A 20,724-nucleotide genomic window follows, 5' to 3' on the forward strand; every position below is an offset into this window, starting at 1 on the left:
TTTTGACTAAAAAATGAGCTCCCCCCCGTCGCGTAAGCCGCGTCACGACTGGCGAAAGGAGCTGAACGGCGATGCGCAGGCGCAGTATAGCGCCGACTCGCCGTTGGGCTCCTTCCGCCAATCGTGACGCTGCTTACGCGACGGGGGGAGCTCGTTTTTTAGTCAAAACGTCAATCACCGCCATGGTAGGAACGCCCACTCCCGCGGGACTCGCAATCCGGAGGACACGGGTGAATAGCTGTACCCAGGTATGTACAGCAGCAAAAAAAAAATTAAAGGCATAATCGTATTGTAATGCGGGGGGCAGTGTAATAGTGGAAAGTCGTTTTTAGGGTGAACCACTGCTTTAAGGAGCTTCACCATCTCTATTTGTCCTGTTTACCATTATCATTGAAAATTAAAGTAAAAGAAAATCCAACATTTTGGGCAGTCCCCAGAGAAGAAAGGAAGAGGGGAAATCTTCCAATGGGGACACTAGTTCTGGAAACCTGGGGGTCCCCAAGGAATTCCCTTAATTTTCAGGGATTTCCTCTTACTTCCTGTTTGGCGATGGCACAGGAAGTGAAGGGAAATCTCCGCAATGGGACAGAAAAAAATTGCCAGGGGTTATAACCCTCCCTTACTCTATCGGAAAAAAAATGACATGTTTTGTCTATAGTAAACCCCAATGTGTAACAGCTATTTCATGTATAAATGACCATTGACCATGTACAGTATGTTTAAATCCAATTTTCAATCAAATAAAAAAAGGTCTCACCTTTTACCCCAAAGCACTGAGCTAATCTTTAAAAAAAATATTCTACGCTATAATTCGAGATTTTCCTAGCTTGTGACGGAAAATATTAATTATATGAAGACAGGAGGCGAGTATCTTATGCATTATCTTTCTTTAATAATGCCCATAGCAGAAATACAGTAAACATTTATTGTAACTTAAAAAAATCAAAGAACTACCCTTCCCAGCAGTCCCTGGGCCAGTGTAGCCCCTCCCAGACCGTAGCCTATATAAGGGACTGTCTGAGGTAACCTATTCCTCTTTCTTCATGCGAATTAGTGTAAACAGGAACCGAAAGTCCAATTAGACATCTCCGCGGCTGCCGGGAACCTTCCGACCGGAACACAACATCCGAATCTGGAGGAAACGAAAGGACAAGGCCAACACGGACCAACTTCATCCGGACCAACTTCATCCCAACGGGGACTATAGGAAACCCAAACCATTCGGAGCCGACCGGTCAGTTGTCCTCAGGAACATGGACCAACGGATTCAGTCAACAGCATCCCGACTCCGGATCTGGAACGCAGTAGGAACCTCCATCTGCGGTGAACTAAACCCATGGATCGAAACGGACAGCAATCCCAACGGGGATAGTGAAAACGAACTCCCGGGGCGTACCAGCCTCCGACTTGCAGGGTGCGTGGTTCATCAGTCTAGAACGAGAGAGAGACAACCTCGTGACAGGGTTGGGTTGGGAGGGAAGATACTCGCCTCCTGTCTTCATATAATTAATATTTTCCGTCACAAGCTAGGAAAATCTCGAATTATACATCAGACAGGAGGCTCATATCTTATGCAAGTTCAAAGCTATAACAATGCATATGACCAATAACAATCAAAATAATCTACAACACTGACATAGATATGTGTACCTCCTGTTCAAAGCGGGATTGGCGGAAAAGCGGTCGCTGACAACAGTCCGCCGCTATAGTAAGTCACAGAGGAAACCGGGAAGAGAGGATTAACGTAGGAAACGAGGAGTTGAAAGACTTGCGAAGATCGCAGTGAGGCTGTCAAGGACATATAAGTCTGTAGACAGCGGACCACATACAGTTGTGGATGTGCGGGGAAGAACGGGTAGAAAACCGATCGAAGTACCGTCTGGTCCAACGCACGACGGAAAAAGACTTGAGTCTCTGAAGAGAAGGAATGACGCCTGGATATGTCCAAAGCCTTGACGTCTGACCCACGATGATGGAAATCAGACAAGAAGACAGTAAGCTCGAAAGACAGTAACCTCAAAACAGAGTGTCAACGTCCCCCAGCCGAGAACATGATCATGACCTTGGAAAAATCCCAAGTGTGCTGGTACATTGGGCGATTTAAACTTAACGCCTTCAAAATTGACACACCAACGGATCCAAAGAGTCCGCCAGATAATTGGCTATTACAGACCCTGGCGCTTGAACGGGGTCGACCCGTCGTTGATCACACCAAGTAACCCAGAGTCCCCAGGTAGATCGAGATGCCGATCTAGTCCCGGGGCCCAGTCCAAGGTAGGGAATCCCTAGCTGTTCCCGAAAGGTCGTAGTCTGCGACCGGAACCCCGATACTAACCATGTGAGGTAGGATGTGCTTCGTGAGTAGAGGGTGCAGATCCCCGTTCGGACCAGCGAGGAGGTGGGGGGAATGAGGAAACAACCTGGGGAGTTCCACCGTCATCCTCAGAAGGAGGGGAAACCATGGCTGCGTCGGCCACCACGGAGTGAACCGCACGACTGATGCCCTCCGGCTCGCTAAGTGAAGGAGGACCCTGAGGGTCACCGGGAACAGGGGAACGCGTAATGTGTCCCCTGTGACCACATTTGGTGGAGGGCGTCCACATGGTGCGCCTCCGGATCCGGCCTCCGGTTGTAAGAGCGCGGAAACTGGTGGTTGATACGGGGAACGAACAGGTCCATAGAGAAGGATCCGCGAAGTGAGCGAGGATCAGGGACCCTGACCGGTGCGGTCGCCAATCGTTGGAATCGGTCAGGTAACGAGAATCCAATCTGCCACCCTATAGGGATAGTCCGTGGCATATCCCGCAATCGGGACGATGTTGCATTCCAGGCAGAAGTGCCCAAAGTCTTACTAGCTCCGCTAGGATTCTGGATCAGGGGCCCACCAAGCGATCGACGTACCGGACTGCGGGTACGTTGTCCGAACGCAATAGCACACAGCAGATGGACGTGCGTGGCAACAGACTTCCGATGGCAAAAAAGGCCGTCAGGGGTGTACGTGTTGATGTGCAGCCGAGGGTTCTCTGCGGACCACGTCCTACCGGAGGACGAGGGACTGCACCGAGCACCCCAGCCGAGGCGGCTGGTATCCGACCCTATGACGAAATCCGGTGAGGATTTGAAAATGTCTCGCCGTTCCGTTTGACGGCATGACGTAACCACTACCGTAGGTCCACCATGGCTTCACTTAGTTTGTATAGCGAAGCCCCTAGCGAAGATGTAGAGTCTCGAGTCTCTGGAGGGTTCGACAGTGAAGAGGGGCTGGAGAGTGGCCTGGATTGACACCGGGAACAGGCCGACTAAGCGAGTCAGTCCGCGCAAGGACACCCGCTGCTTTTTGGAACCCCAAAAACTCTATCTCCTGAAATGGGGAGATAATAGGTGTTCGTGATCTATGAGGAGTCCCAGATCGCGAAGCGATCCGACCATCCAGGAGGCGTGTTCGCTCGCTAGGCGAGGGGAACCAGCCATTAGAAGTAGGTCGTTCAAGTAGATGTTCAACCTCACCCTTGTTCCACAGGCAGGGCCGGTGCTACCACTAGGCAAACTAGGAAGCCGCCTAGGGTGCACTGCTGCCTAGGGGGCGCCCGACCACTGGTGTTACTGCTCTCTTCTCTCTGCAACTAAGTCTCAGCATCAGCAGGCAACCACCACTCCATTTGCACATAGTGTCAGAGGCGGCGGGGGACTGTGTCTGTGTCCCGACTCCCGAATGAATGAAAGCAGCCAAACAGTCATTGATGGGCAAGGGTGAGGCTGCATTTGATGGGCACTGGTGAGGCTGCATTTGATGGGCGCTGGTGAGGCTGCATTTGATGGGCGCTGGTGAGGCTGCATTTGATGGGCGCTTCAATAAAAATGTTGGGTATACATGAGCAGGGCAGGGAAAAGGGGGTGGGGTCAGGGGTGGAGCCAAGGGGGGCGGCAAAATTATTTTCGCCTAGGATGTCAAAAATCCTTGCACCAGCCCTGTCCACAGGGCAGTAAGTTGGTGAGATTTCTCAAGCTCCCACTGGACGAAAAACCGCCTTTCTTCTTCCTGATCGGGAAGATGTTGTTGAGGAAGTTCAAAGAGAGCGGGTCCATCTCTACTATCAGCTGTTTGGTCCAAGGTCTAGCAACCTGTTGTCCATTAGGACGGTGTTTAGGTTTGAAAAACCGAATGGGATGGTGAACCAGGTATACGCCTGGTAATATACCTCCATTTGTCCTACCGTCTTAAAGATATCATCAATTAGCGTGATCCCATTGTGCTAGGTCAAGCGGCTTACAGAGGCGGTAGCCTGCTCACTAAGGCGTAGGGTTAGGTGATAGGTCCGGAGATCTAAGACCCAGTACTGTGAGGTCCCAAAGGCCCTCTCTATTCCCTTCCTGGAATACTGAATGATTATGGGATCCACCTCTGGAGTGAGCACCACCGTATTTGGTAATGGAAGGGTGAGTATTCCACCCTCAACTTGTCCGGTTAGCTTACCGATCGATCTCCGGGTCCAGCATTCGATCTATTGGATCACCTCAGGTAGAGGTGCCCAGTCACCGGAGTGTGGGTGGCCAATCACCTCCTGATCGAAAAATGGTACTCCACAAGAGTCCAATAAGGTTTTACCCTGGGACCTAGGGTTGGCGTCGTCATGGAGCGCCATGTGCCCACTGCTCACACAATCATCATCATTATCATCATCATTTTCATCCTCAGACTCAAAGGTGTTAGCCGCCTCGTACTCCGCGGACGACTCTGGAAGAGTCCACGAGGAGTCTGGCTCAGTCCGTCTAGCGGATCGCTGCCTCTGCATGTGCATCTCCCCGAGGCTCGGGGGTCGATTGGAGTCTGGGAAGGCAGTGGGTCGGCAGGCCCGGGAGGGTACTGCCTGGGGCATGTTATTTACTTCCCCTGCCGGGGAGTCCGTGGGTCGGCAGTCCTGGGAGGGTACTGCCTGGGGCATGTTATGTACTTCCCCTGCCGGGGAGTCAGAGGGTCGGCAGTCCTGGGAGGGTACTGCCTGGGGCATGTTATTTACTTCCCCTGTCGGGGAGTCAATGGGTCGGCAGTCCTGGGAGGGTACTGCCTGGGGCATGTTAATTACTTCCCCTGCCGGGGAGTCAGAGGGTCGGCAGTCCTGGGAGGGTACTGCCTGGGGCATGTTATTTACTTCCCCTGTCGGGGAGTCAATGGGTCGGCAGTCCTGGGAGGGTAATGCCTGGGGCATGTTAATTACTTACCTTGCCGGGGAGACGGAGGCCACATTAATGTGACGGCGCATACGGGACGCCATGCCCTACTCAGAGGCGTTATATCCTTGCCGGGAGATCCGGACATAGGGGTGCATGTGGGTTGGAACAACCGATGCCCTGGTAGTCTGGACGGACCTACCGACCAGCTCAGGAACCAGTGCAGCACTGAGGTAGGTAGGGCCTTCCAGGGCTGCGTCCACCACTTCAGTGGCACCAGTAGGGAGTAAAGGATCTGTCGCCAGCCACAGGAGAGGAGTCAGCTGTCTGCGGACAGCACGGCCGTGCAGCACAGGAAGATACGGAAGTATGTACTATAACTTGTATAGTAATTTCTATAATTCATTCAATTATTGTTATAATTTGTTTATTTATTTATATATATATATATATATATATATATATATATATATATATATATATATATATATATATATATATATATATATATTTATTCAATTATATATAAAGTATAGTTTAATAATTTATATTTTAAAATTTGTTTATTATATATATTTATATATTTATTTATTTATTCAATCATATAGATTGTATGAATTATTTATTTATAGACATTTATGTTCATTGATTCATTTATATTTATTTAATAAGTCAATAATTTATTCATTCGTATAATTATTTAAATTTATTATTTATTTACATGTATTAATATATTCATTATATGTAGAATAGACTACAGGGGAATAAATTCCCAGAACAAGAACTGATGTTTAATGTAACTGAAGGTGAAGGAGTGACAGAAGCAGGGGAGGGGAGGAATTCCCCACCAGCTAGGTGTGAGTGACAGAAGTTAGATGAGGGGAGATATTCCCCACCACAAGGGGAGCTAGACGTGAGGCTCGGGGCCGTAGTCTCGCGAGACTACGGCCTAACGTGATTCGCATAGATCAGTGAGATCTACACAGAGTTCCAACCATACAGCCGCCCGCACCCTGGCGTGGCGGCGATGGGGAGAGACGGCCTAGAACACGGAGGATGGGGTCCCCAGGACAGGTCCGCAGCAATGGCGCCGTCGATTCGCGACAATAGCGTGATTGGTGCAGGGAGATCCTCACCGCCACGCCCCCCTCAGAGATGAGACGCTCTGAGGAGAAGGAGAAGAAGGGAGGTAGTAAAAAAGGCGCCGAGATGTAAAAATGGCGCCGTCCTACCTCCAGTCAGAAAACGAGCCGTGTGCAGAGCGCACCGGGGGGGAAACAAAAGAAGCAAAGCATCAGTATATTGTAAAATAAACAAATAAAGAAGCCCAATGACTGTAAGATCAGAGGAAACCGCGTTCTCTACAAAACGGGTGCACAGATAGCAAAGTGGGAAAAGCATACAGCAAAAACTAAACGTTTATCATTTTTAGAAATATCAGTTGTGCTTCATAAGACAGAAGGTTGATAGAACAACACACAGATGAAGGTCTGAGGGGATCAGAGGGTATATACAGATACAGGTGGAAGTTGAAGGGAATAGCGGAGGAGGGAAAAACCTCCGTAGCTGTAATAAAAGCCGGGGTGGGAGGGGGGGGGATCCCCAGCACCCTGTGGAAAGACGATGTGACATTAGGATCTACACAAATTAAAAATGCTGCTGATAACCAAATAACAAGCAAGCCTACATAAAAATTATAAACATAGAGTAATGTACTTATCTGAGTTCTGGCTATGAGCAGAAAGAAAGAGGAATAGGTTACCTCAGACAGTCCCTTATATAGGCTACGGTCTGGGAGGGGCTACACTGGCCCAGGGACTGCTGGGAAGGGTAGTTCTTTGAATTTTTTAAGTTACAATAAATGTTTACTGTATTTCTGCTATGGGCATTATTAAAGAAAGATAATGCATAAGATATGAGCCTCCTGTCTGATGTATAATTAGCTAATTTTCTCTATGATGCCCCTTTCAGTGGTACGGACCAGTGATTTCTGGCTGCTTTCTGCTTCTGCTTTCTGCTTGTCTCCACTGTTCTCCTGACCAGTCTGGTTATCTTCCCCTGGTAATGTCTTGATGCCAGTCCTAAAGGAGCCTCTGTTGACCCAGATGATGGACAACTTCAGTAACAAATAAGCAGTGCCTATGTCAGTAGGACAGAAGAACCCTTCCACGCTGCATGTCATATGACCACGTATTTGGGATCTTTCTTTTAGCCCAACTCCAATTTTTTACTAGATAATGTACTTTATTTCCAGGTGTCTGCTCCGTTGATGCATGATGCATGAGGTCCTCTTCTCCTAATCTTCCCTCTGGTGGTGGGTATTCCTTAGTTCTGTACTAAACAGCACTCGTGTAATGACGTGTAAGCGATGTTCAATACAGGAGCACTGTGGGCCCAGTGCAGCATAATATGTCCCTAGGGGCTAGGCCCAGGCTAATGAAACAATGTTTTAAGGTACAGGTAGAATGTATATACATTATAAAGCAATGTAAAGGTTGCCATTGTTTATCTCTGTTAAAAAAAAAATTAAATACTTGCAAAGCTGAAATTAACTTACCATGAAGAACGCTGATGTCCACAACTTTTTTGGCTGCCACATGCATTCCCTTGTTAATGTGGCTTTCTCTCCTTTTATTTAGAATTTTTTTTTCTCTCTAAAAGTAAATTGAATAACTAAAATATCATATAAACGTTAACATGACAATGTAATTTCAATATGTACAAACATGTTGGCGCGCTCCGTAGCTGGGCTCTGTGCAGCCATAGACACACACAGTATGGCTCGACCCCGCCCTGTTCCCTTCCCACAAGATTTGACTGGCAGCAGCAGAAACCAATGGCCCCCATTGCTCTCAGTGTAGTGCAGCGAGAGCAGAGAGAGAGGAAGGAAAACTGACAGCCAGGCACAGCGCTGGATCGATATAGGGCTCAGGTAAGTGTTTTAGAGGGGCACAGCAAGATGTTTTTTACCTTAATGCAGGAAATATAATAAAATAAAATAAATGTTTTAGCTTTAGAACCACTTTAAGTTTGAGCGGAAACCATCCAAGGTTTTTCCGACAGAAAATCCGATCGTGTGCGCGATAAGAGTGTAATTAATCAGTATTTCGGGCTTGAGTGGTATAATGCATGTCGATTTCCCTTTGCAGAATTTACATGGGAAATAAGGTCACAACGCTTAACTACCAATGTAAAACATTTTTTTTTGCAAAACATGTGTAATAGATTTTCCTTCTGTCTTCACCCACTTACACACATCTATCTATCTATCTATCTATCTATCTATCTATCTATCTATCTATCTATCTATCTATCTATCTATCTATCTATCTATCCAGGGCCGTCTTTACCGCAGGGCAAATGGGGCAGGTGCCCTGGGCCCTGTCACTGTTGGGGGCCCAAAGCAACCCTCTTTAAAAAAAAAAATATATATATTTTTTTTTTTTTAGGGGTCCGGAGGCCCCCAGGGCCCCAGATGGCAACCCCCCATTTTTTTATTTATTTTTAAATTAAAAAAAATATTTTTTTTAATATATTTTTATTTTATTTTTTATTAAAGGGCCATTTTTTTTTTAGAGGTCTGGGGGTCCCCAGGGGCCGTAGTTCCCCAGGGCCCCAGATGACAACCCCCCCTTTTTGTATAAAAAAAATATTTTTTTATATATTTCTTTATTTTATATATATATATATATATATATATATATATATATATATATATATATATATATATATATATATATATATTATATAATATAATATAAATGTTATTATTATTATTAAAGGACCCAGAGGTCCCCAGGGCCCCCGGATGGCAACCCCCCTTTTTTTATAAAAAACATTTTTTTTAATTTGTATTTCTTTTTTTTCTTTTTATATATATAAATATATATTTATTAAAGGGCTCAGAGGTCCCCAGGGCCCCATGTGGCAAACACCCTTTATTTTTTTTATAAATGTTTATTTTTTTATTTTTGTTTATATATTTTTTTTATTGAAGGGCCCAGAGGTCCCGGATGGCAACCCCCTTTTTTTGTAATTTTTTTTTTTTATTGAAGGGCCCAGGGCCCCAGATTGCAACCCCCTTTTTAAAATATATTTTTTAAATATATTTTTTATTTCTTTTTTTCTTTTTATTAAAGGGCCCAGAGGATGGCTACACCCCTTTTTTTATATATATTTTTGTTTATTTCTTTTTTTGTAAAGGGCCCCCCGCTTCTAAATTTGCGGCAGCCCCCCCCCCTGCTTCTCAATTTCAGGCGGCAGCACCCCCCCATCCCAGTTCTCTGCTCCAGGGGGCCCATGCCTGAAGCTGTGTAAGTGGCCCCATAATTCCTGATGGCGGCCCTGCCGCCCGTTAAGCCCCTGTGCTGCACACAAATCAGGCTGAAAATCATCAGCGGCACGCAGCCAGTGACAGTACTGCTTACCTTTTTAAAATGTACAGCACCCCTGGCTTCCCTTTAGACGTGCACTTCTCCCTTCCTGCCACTGGGTGCTGCTTGTATATAAAAGTGAATTAGAATGTGATTTTATAACATCCCCAGTTTGCTCTTCCCGAGGCTGACTTCTTCGTGTCCTGCTCCTCAAGGTATGTCACTGTTTGCTAATCTATATTGTAAATAGAAGTTTTCTGTAGAGTGTGCCCAAAGTCTTTATAATATTTGATGATTCACTGCAGGGTCTGGTCAGTGTTTTAAAAAGTTCCTCTATTTTACACATGGCATGGCATGGGGTCACAGCACCGTCTGTCCATTCTGCTTTAGCACCATGGGACCCCATGCCATGCCATGTGTAAAATAGAGGAACTCTTTGAATCACAGACCAGACCTGCAGTCCAGGCTGAGTAAGGCCTCAGAGCACATGGCATTACTGTCTGTATTTTACTGCTGGTTCACATGTATGTGTTTTGGCGGCCCACATTTGCGCAGGCATAGCAGCCCATTCATTTGAATGGGCCGCCATGCCTGCGTTTCCTGCAAAGAAAAGCGCATGCCTCATGTAACACGGCAAGCCTATGCCCATCAAGCACTGAAATACAGCACTGTCTGTCCATTCTGCTGTCTGCTGTGACTTATCTTCAGTTCCCGCACTGTCAAACTTGCTGCATTTTTAGACGTTTAGGTCACGCTTTTAAAAACACCATGCGTTTGTGTGTGCAAGAACTGCAGGTAAGTAGCATGGTGCAAAAGCAAAATGGATTTCAAGGCAACTGTATTTTTAAAATGCTGAATGCACCTTTTTTCTGCAGGAAACAAAGGCATGGCAGCCCATTCAAATCAATGGGCTGCTGTGCCTGCAAAAATGAGGACCGCCAAAACATACATGTGAACCAGCCAGGCCCAAAATAAGCTGGAGGGGGGCCCAAAAAAAATGTTTGCCCAGGGCCCAAACCATATTAAAGACGGCCCTGTATCTATCTATCTATCTATCTATCTATCTATCTATCTATCCTGGACAATGAATGTTGGCATAAAAATGGTGAAGAGCAGACCTGTCACAAGCCACTAAGATTCTATATCTAGTGAATGGGGACATAAAGAGAACTAAAAACATTTCAATTTCAGTGCCTGTTGGGAAATAAAAATCACATTCAGTAAATGATACCAGAAGCTAACTTGGGCCATGCACATAGTCAAGTAAATGTTGTAAATGTAACATATTTCTCAACATCACATGGACCAATCTTGCTTGAAAAAATAGTACAGTATGTAGTTTTGCTCTATAGTGACAACATTTTACATTACAACATAGAATAGCAACATGCTATAAATATACTATGGTATGTTATTAGTTGCTCTCTCTTTTGTGTAAAGACTTTTTTCTCTCACACGCAGAGCTTATTTTTTCTTCATGCTATAAATCGATGTTGCCCGTCAGGGGGCCTGCTAAGCTCCAGACCTTAATTCGAGTATGGGTCATTTCAGTTCTGGACTGTGCACTGAGTACCAGCATCTCCTGCAGGCTGCAGTGCTGGAAACAGAGGCTGTCTGTGACAGTTGCGGTCCAGCAGGAAGCCATAAAGCTAAAGCTTTCAGCATTCATCTTCTGGACTTGTTAACTTGCTATACAATAGAGCTCTCTATTGCTCGAGCATTATGTTTAAGGTGAAGTGTGACATCAGGGGGGGCATAAACATGCAGGGGGTCTGGATGACCCAAACAATGATTTGTTACTTCTAGAGGTACTAGCAATTGCTAAAGCAAGGTGGCCACCAAGTGAGCCGATGCAGCTCACTTAGGTCCAGATGCAGGGGAAAGGTGGACTGATATCATCTGCACTCCGCCTCTCCCTGCAGACCAGATGCTGGTTTGGGTGCCATGCCAGTTGCACTTCAGCCATTTTGCAGAGCTGCACTGTGTGTAGCCTGCAGGACTGATCAGTGCTCACTGTGGACTGGTCTGGAGATAAGTTGTTAGACATTACAATGGTAAATTGATTGACAATGTTTGTGGATGTGGGCCTGTGCTGTGGCTATCTCTTTGTTGGTTTGTGCTGTCTCTTTGCTATATGGGGAGTCTCCTTGCTATATGGGGATGCCCCTGTTGGATTGGCCATCTTTTTGCTGGATTGGGATGTCCCTTTGAAAATATGAGGATGTCTCTTTGCTGGATGGGGATGTCTCATTTCTGAAAATATGGGGATGACTCTTTGCTGGATGGGGATGTCTATTTACTGAATATATGGGAATGTCTCTTGCTAAATAAAAGAGGCTCTCTCTTTGTTGGATTGGGGCGTCTCTTTGCTGCATATATGGGGATGTCTCTTTGCTGGATTGGACTGTCTCTGCTGAATATATGGGTCTGTCTCTTTGCTGGGTTGATCCATCTATTTTCTGAATATATAGGGATGTCTCTTTTAATGTATTGGATTTATTTTCAAATAATAAGTAGTAAGAGTGTTAAAACAAAAGTGGGTGCATTGAAGGACTCGACGGGATGACCAGTGGGCGGATTCAGTGGGAATGTTAGTGATCAGGCATGGGGGGCCCAGGCCTAAAGCTGTGTAAGTGGCCCAAAACTTTCTGGTGGCTGCCCTGATCAGCACTTCCTGATACTCCAGAATATTTAGGCAGGGCAGAGCTGGGTCAGTCTTCCCCTGAAACAGCAGATCACAGCAATGGTAATTTAATACTGCTGATACCAGCAAACTATAGATCACTATTATCGGTTTTCTGTTGCAGAAGAGGTATATGGAGGAGCTACATCGGATAGCCCTGGACAGAAGAGAAAAAGGAAAACAAGAGAAATAAACAAAGAAATAAATTAAATTCAATCAGGGCTTTTTTTCAGGGGGAACTTGGGGGAACTCAGTTCCACCACCTCTGGCTCAGACCCTTTGGTGCCTGCTCACCACAATCACTTGTAAACACAGAAGTCTGGTTTCTGTGTTTACAAGTGACAGCTCTGCACTCTGTGTGTAACCCCCCTGAACTCTGCACTCTGTATGTAATGCAATCCTGGTATTTAATGCCCCTTTAAGACCCTTCTACTGTTTGTGAAATCTGAACGGGTCGTATTTGAGTCCCTGCACCTATTTTCTGAGAAAAAAAGCTCTGAATTCAATACATGATAAATACCTTTAATTACACAAAAAGGACGTACCTGTACACCATTCTCGTGCACGGCTCTGAGGGCGCATGCCGTCTGAGCAGCGCTTCTGCTGTTTTTGGATGCTGCGGGAGCCAATCAGTGGGTCCCGTGGCCGCTGGCCGCTAGTGATCGCTCGCTGGAGAGAAAGGACAGTCTACCTATGTAAACAAGGCAGATCATCCTTCTGTCAGACAGGAAGAGAGACATCTGTTATTCCTGCTAATCAGGAACACAAATGTCTCTCTTCCTCGAGTCAGCCCATCCCCCACACAGTAAGAAAACACTCAAAGGGAACACAGTTAACCCTTTGATTGCCCCTGATGTTAACTCTTTCCCTGCCAGTGTCATTTATAGTGTCTGCATGTTTTTTTAGCACTGATCACTGTATTGGTGTCACTGGTTCCCAAAAAGTGTCACTAAGTGTCAGATTTGTCCGTCGCAATGTTGCAATCCCGCTAAAAATCACTGATTGCTGCCATTACTAGTATAAACATAAAAAATAATAAGCCCCTAAATCTATCCCGTAGATTGTAGACGCTATAACTTTTGTTCGCAAACCAATCAATAGCACTTTTGGGGATTTTTTTTTTTTTTTACCAAAAAGGTGTAGCAGAATACATATTGGCCTAAATTCATAAATGAAATTGGATTTTTTTACATTTTTTTTATTAAGAATTTATTATCGCAGAAAGTAAAAAATATTGTTTTTTTTCAAGATAGTCAGTCTTTTTTTGTTTATAGCGAAAAAATTTAAAAACCACAGAGGTAATAAAATACCATCAAAATAAAGCTCTATTTGTGGGGAAAATAAGGACATCTATTTTATTTGCGTACACAGTCGCAGCACCACGCAATTGTCAGTTAAAACAATGCAGTGCCGTTTCGCAAAAAATGGCCTGGTCAGGAAGTGGGTAAAACCTTTCCGGAGTAGTTAAGGGGGTGTGGCAGGGTGTGTGTCCTATGCCCTACATACTTTCGCTAATAGGTGTCCCTTGTTCCCATCTCAAAACGTTGGGAAGTATGGTTATTGCAGTCTTGTGACTTCTATCAGTTTCAGGCAGAATAGTGGTTAAAGCTTGAAGGAGGAATTTGTATTCTCCTGACTGTCCTATGAGGCTGCATGACCCCTGACCCTCTGTCTGGACAGTGCTGATTGGCCCTGTGCCAATCACACGCACCCTCCCAAGTTCACTGACCACTTATAAAGAGACATGTGGGGACACACTCCGGCGTGTCCCCACACATCTCTTTATAAGTGGTCAGTGATTTCGCAATATACCACATTTATCGCAGACTTACCAGCATTGTTCACTCTATGCTAAGGGTTGTGCAATTTCGGCTTTAGTAGCGCTAGGTGACAATTTCCCTGGGTCGGGTTTGGCCACTACTACAGATCTCGTAGATACTATCGCAGATCAGCATATCCAGGACACAGCTCTGTTCGCTTTTTTTATTGTTTTTAATACTCTATGGAATGTTATGCCCAAGAGTTTTTTCAAATATACACATGACCCATTTTTCTACATACCCCTGAAAAAGGAGATTGAACTCTCCGAAACGTTGGGTGGTCTACCAGGAAATTGTGTCAATCATTGTGTTTATTCTTTGATAAAAAAAACTCACACACAGTATCGTATACATTCCATTTATGTGCTACTTTTTTATTCTTATTGTTCATTATTTTGTATGTATTTCTACAATAAATAATATATTTTCTTTACATATGTTTATACTTGAGTGCCTAAAAAGTTCAGTCAGGGGATATATTTCTCTTGTCTAAATTATTTGGATGTGGCACCTGACAGAAACACTAACCGATATTTCAGTTTGTCTGACAAGTTCTCAGACAACTGTGATAAAACCAGGCTGAATTATCTGTCGGGGTGGGTGCTATAAATAGATTAGCAGAGAGCTGGTCTATTCACAGCACAGCTCTGAAAGTATCTGCCTGTGTGGAGGAGGGTGTGTTCCTTTCCTCGAATCAGCTGTCTCACAGTGTAAGCAAAGAATCCTTACCCACAGATGAATCAGGAAGAGAAAATTATAACAGACGTGAACTTTCTAAACAGTGTATAGAGATGAAGACTTAAGCAGATATAAATGTAAAAATGTAGGGAGATTTGTTTCATCCCTGTGTATCATCTGAGGCGGTTCACTGTGTATATGTGAGGGTTTCCATCCACATTAAGTTGAAAAACCATAAGGCTTTAGAAAAAGCAGCATGTTTATCGAAAATGAAGGTATAGGGCCAGATTCAGAAAGGAGTTACGTCGGCCTATCTCCAGATACGCCAACGTAACTCCGAATGAGGGCCGTCGCATCTCGGGGCCTGATTCATAGAATCAGATACGCCTCACTGTTGCCTAGATACGAGCGGCGTAAGTCTCCTACGCCGTTTCATCTTAGGGTGCATATTTATGCTGGCCGCTAGGGGCGCTTCCATAGATTTATGCGTAGAATATGCAAATGAGCTAGATAGGCCTATTCAGAAACGTACGTCTGCCCGGCGCATTGATTTACGTAGTTTACGTAAGGCTTTTTTGTTTCTGAATCTGGCCCATAGTTATTTTACTATTATCTTAATTATATTACCCTAATAAAAATACAAACATCCATTTTATATGTCTTGCCTTGCATTTATGTGCATTGTGTGTGTTGTGATGTCATGGTCGCTGATAGGCCAGTACAACTGGCCCTGTTGTACCTCTACACAGAGACCGAATTTATGCAGAATAATAAAAAAAAATATTCTTTCAGCCAGCACCCTATGACCCATCATCGACCGACCTCATCCCCCCGCCCCCTCCGACTTTTCAGTTTTTTTCTATGTTTTGCTACCTCCGTAATGATGTTCTTGTGTGTGGGAGGGAGGGGCTATTTCTTCTTTTTTGGGCGCATATCACTTCCGCGCCCCCTCCTCATGTGGCTCAAGTCTTGGCCTGCACATTGCCTTCCCTGGCGGAGTGATTTCTCTCCCTCCTCTCTGCTCTGTTCTCGGCCAGAGACAGTGAGACTGGAGTAGAAGCAGTGAGGAAGAAACAGCGGCAGCGGCGGCAGAAATACGCAACTGACATTTAAAATAGTTTGTGACTGACACTCCAGGCAGCAGCAGGATCAGAGAGGAAGTGCCTCCTGGGGCCCAGCTAACACAGGTGTGTGCTTGCTTGGGGGGGGGGGTGATTCAAGATCTACTATATCACTGTATCTGCAGCAGCATTGGTGGCATGGTGGTATGGGTGGCACTGTCTCTGCAGGCAGCACATGCGTTATGGCCCATAACGCATGTGTAGTCTGTGCCACCAATGCCATAATGTGCTGCAGACAGTGCCACCCATGCCGCCAATGCCATAATGTGCTGCAGACAGTGCCGCCAATGCCATAATGTGCTGCAGACAGTGCCGCCAATGCCATAATGTGCTGCAGACAGTGCCAATGCCATAACGCATATGCTGCCTGCAGAGACAGTGCCATCCATGCTGCCAATGGCATTATTCCATTGGCGGCATAGGTGGCACTGTCTGCAGTACATTATGGCATTTGCGGTATGGGTGGAACTGTCTGCAGCACATTATGGCATTGGAGGAATAGGTGGCACTGTGTGCAGTAATAAATATAACTTGAAGATAAATCTGCACTTTATTTCAAAGTGGGTCTAGGGCGGGGACGGGGCGGGGCTGGGGGTTGGGCTGAAGGAGGGACCAGGGGTGGGGCTGATGGGGGCCCCGTCAGGTAGGCTGTACGGGGCTCCAGTGTTTTCTATCAGTGGCCCTGCGTGATGTAAGTGAGGCACATAGAAAGCCATTGTTTTCTTTGTGCCCATGCAGTGACCTGTGTCTATCCAGTGTGGAAAAATGCAGGTCACTGGACAATGTGTAAATGAGCCCTATGGGTGCTTTTACATGGGATCTTCACTCTTTTTTTGACTTTCACCAGCAGTTGAACACTCACAGAATTCAGCAAACCAGAAATGCCTATTTTCTGTTCACAGACAGCCTTTAATGTTAGTGCAGGAGAGAGAACATGAAGATCTGAGATATTCACACCTGCTTCCCTCTACTGATCCTGGACTGGAAATAAGGACACCCAAAAGGTTGGTCTCTTGAAACAGAAAACAGGGAATGAAAACTGTCATTCAGTGTAGTTGTGCCTAGTCACCACTAGAGTGTGCTAAACGACTGATCTACTTTGTAGTTATATCACAAACATACAGTATCTGAGTGCAGTAGTCCCTTATAGTCCCATCAGCCAGTTAGGACACACTTCTTGAAAATGCCCACTGGAGCTCATTCATGTCAAACAATCTATACTTCCTGTGCGATCTGCCACCAGAGGTTGGTGCTAGAGTGAATATACTTAGCCTTGCAGAGCAATCCTGAGCCCTCCATTATTCTTTCTATACTGACTGTGAATGTTACCAGTAACGTTTGCCAGACATTTTGGGAAATACTACTAATAAAAAGGTGCTATTTTGGTACAATGTGCTCTGATTAACAGCAAAATCATTTAGGAACTCAATCTGGCATATAGCTGAACAGATCACTTAAGGATTGGAAGATTTTCTCTTTTAACGACCAGGTAATTTTTTGCAATACGGCACTGTGCCGCTTTAACTGACAATTGGACAGTCGTGCTACACTGTACCTCAACAACGTTTACACACTCCCCCCACAAATAGAGCTTTCTTTTAGTGGTATTTAATCACCTCTGCGGTTTTTATTTTTTGCGCTATTAACAAAAAAAGACAGACAATTTTTTAAAAAAACAATATTTTTTACTTTTTGTTATAATAAATATCCCAAAAAAATGTCTTCATCAGTTTAAGCTTGATATGTATTCTTCGACATATTTTTGGTAAAAAAAAAAAAATCCCAATAAGCGTATATTGGTTGGTTTCTGCAAAAGTTATAGCGTCTACAAAATAGGGGATAGATGGCATTGTTATTATTAACCACTTAAAAACCGAGCCTCTTTCTGAGATTTGGTGTTTACAAGTTATTTTTTTTCCACACTGTGTGTGTGTATATATATATATATATACCGTATATACTTGAGTATAAGCCAAGCCGAGGCACCTAATTTTACCACAAAAAAATGGGAAAACGTATTGACTCGAATATAAGCCTAGGGTGAGAATGCAGCAGCTACTGTAAGCGGAAAAGAGGGTCAACAATGCCCATTTGCATGCCTCACTGTGCGCAACCTCACTGTGCCCATTGCAACCTCACTGTTCCCATCCTCACTGTGCCCATTACAACCTCACTGTGCCCATTATCACATTTACGTTACGCCGCCGCAAGTTTTACGGGCAAGTGCTTGATTCACAAAGCACTTGCCTGTAAACTTGCGGCGGCGTATCGTAAAAGGGGCCGGCGTAAACGCGCGTAATTCAAATGATCCCGTAGGGGGCGTGGATCATTTAAATTAGGCGCTTTCCCACGCCGAACGTACTGCGCATGCGCCGTCCCTAAAATTTCTCGACGAGCATTGCGGTAAATGACGTCGCAAGGACGTTATTGGTTTCGACGTGAACGTAAATGGCGTCCAACGCCATTCACAGACGACTTACGCAAACGGCGTAAATTTAAAAATTTCGACGCGGGAACGACGGCCATACTTAACATTGACTGCGCCTCATATACCCGGGGGCAACTTTACGCGTCGCAAATCTTGCGTAAACGTCGTAACTTCACTGCGTCGGTAATTCTCTCCAGCCAGTGGGATTCACACAAAGGGGTGGATTCAGGTAGGGGCGCGCAAAACTGTGGCGGCGTAACGTATGACATTTACGCCGCCGCCGCAAGTTTTACGGGCCAGTGCTTGATTCACAAAGCACTTGCCTGTAAACTTGCGGCAGCGTAGCGTAAAAGGGGCCGGCGTAAATGCGCGTAATTCAAATGATCCCGTAGGGGGCGTGGATCATTTAAATTAGGCGCGTTCCCACGCTGAACGTACTGCGCATGCGCCGTCCCTAAAATTTCTCGACGTGCATTGCGGTAAATGACGTCGCAAGGACGTCATTGGTTTCGATGTGAACGTAAATGGCGTCCAGCGACATTCACGGGCGACTTACGCAAACGACGTTAAATTTTCAAATCGCGACGCAGGTAACGACGGCTATACTTAACATTGGCTGCGCCTCCTAATAGCAGGAACAGCCTTACGCCGAAAACGACATACGCAAACGACATAAAAAACGACCGCCGGGCGCACGTACGTTTGTGAATCGCCGTAAGTATGCAATTTGCATACTCTACGCTGACAACTACGGGAGCGCCACCTAGCGGCCAGCGTCAGAATGCACCCTAAGATACGACGGCGTAAGAGACTTATGCCAGTCGTATCTTAGGCTACAGTCGGCGTATCTAGCTTTCTGAATACAGAAAGTAGATACGCCGGCGCAACTTAGCAATTACGCGGCGTTTCTATGGATACACCGGCGTAGCTGCTCTCTGAAAAAATGCCAAAATGTGTGGACTTAGCTTTGAAGTCTCCTATGTATTTCATCCACTTCTGTTCTCACTGGACAATGTATCATCACATCATCACATTTGTCCAATAATCAAGACGGTGACCCAGGAACTTGGAAATAGCGGAGTTATATTGGTAGCAATGCAGTATTAGATGAAGTGCGAGTCAAAAAAGTGGCTGCACAGAATTGCAAATCTTTGGACGGTCTATTTAGCGCTTTTTCCCAAAATTCCTCTTTAAATAATGTGAGTAATACACAGTATTGTGGCAACTCTGTGCCATATATTTTATATATCCTTATGCCATAATCAAAAATCAAAAGAATCATTTGGCTAATTCAGGAAAGACCCTGATTCTGGAATAACAAGTATTCTGCGTTATGAAGACCGAGTTTCTGCCTGAATCTTAGATAGCTTAGTGTGACCTTGGGAATGAGCTATGTCTTTTTCATCCTCAACATTCTAAGCAAAGAAGCCTTGCCTATAAATACTACTAAGCATTGTAGTGTGAAACACCAAGAGGAAACGCTTTGTTCTAAATATAAGTGGACAGAAAGAACCGTGGCCCTGCCTAGAAGTTAGGTGGACAAATAAAATGCAGTCTTTCCAAAGTGGAATCTTTAGAGTTAAAAAAGTAACATGGCAACAAAGAAAATCCTTTGTGTTGTCAGATTACATTGAGTTATTTTTTTGCATCCGCTTTAATGGTGGTAATTGCCCTTGACCTAACGTTATGCCCCTGTTTCTCGCTAGAGACCTTGGGTCAGTAAACAATTAGTAAGATGCTTTATCCATAAACACTCTTTGTATCACCGTTCTCCAGTGCAGTTAACATCACTGCTCCTTTCTGGCAATATGGATTTATTTCTAGCTTTCAGAAGATACAGAAAGAATACAGCAAACAATGTGCACTAATCCTTTTGCCCCCCACAATAATGATCAAGTTGGGTGAGGAGGGCAAAAATTTGCACGACAGGTTTGCTATCACAAACATTTTTTATGACATTCTTTTCAATTTCATAAGCATTTGATGCTTACACAGTGAATATAAACATCATAAAACTCACCCAACAACATTGTTAAAACATGGGGATTAATTTGGAGAGAGAACGAAGCTGGACAGAGCTGAGACAGATACAGTATGTACCTGTGCCAAGATACTGAGTGCTGGTATCAGGCAACAGCAGGGGTGTCCAGGTCTGTCTGCTGCATTTAAAAAGGAGCTCCGGTCGTTTTTGTGTTTATTAAAAGTCAGCAGCTACAAAAATTGTGTCAGGTCACCTGAGGCCAAATGACGGATGCACACCAATGGGGTCAGGAGTGCACCGCCACGGTAGTGGACCATAAGGCTGACTGCTGCGGATGGAGCTCTGGGTGGTTAAGGAAAGCAGGTCTACTGGAAAACCAACACGGATCCCACAGGGAGCTAGAGTATAAGATTCCCCAGGGCGCGGAGCAGGTGTACACCAGAGCCTCTAGTGGTGAGGATGGACTGGGCT

This window comes from Rana temporaria, chromosome 5 (assembly GCF_905171775.1).
Source record: "Rana temporaria chromosome 5, aRanTem1.1, whole genome shotgun sequence".
Lineage (NCBI taxonomy): Eukaryota > Metazoa > Chordata > Amphibia > Anura > Ranidae > Rana > Rana temporaria.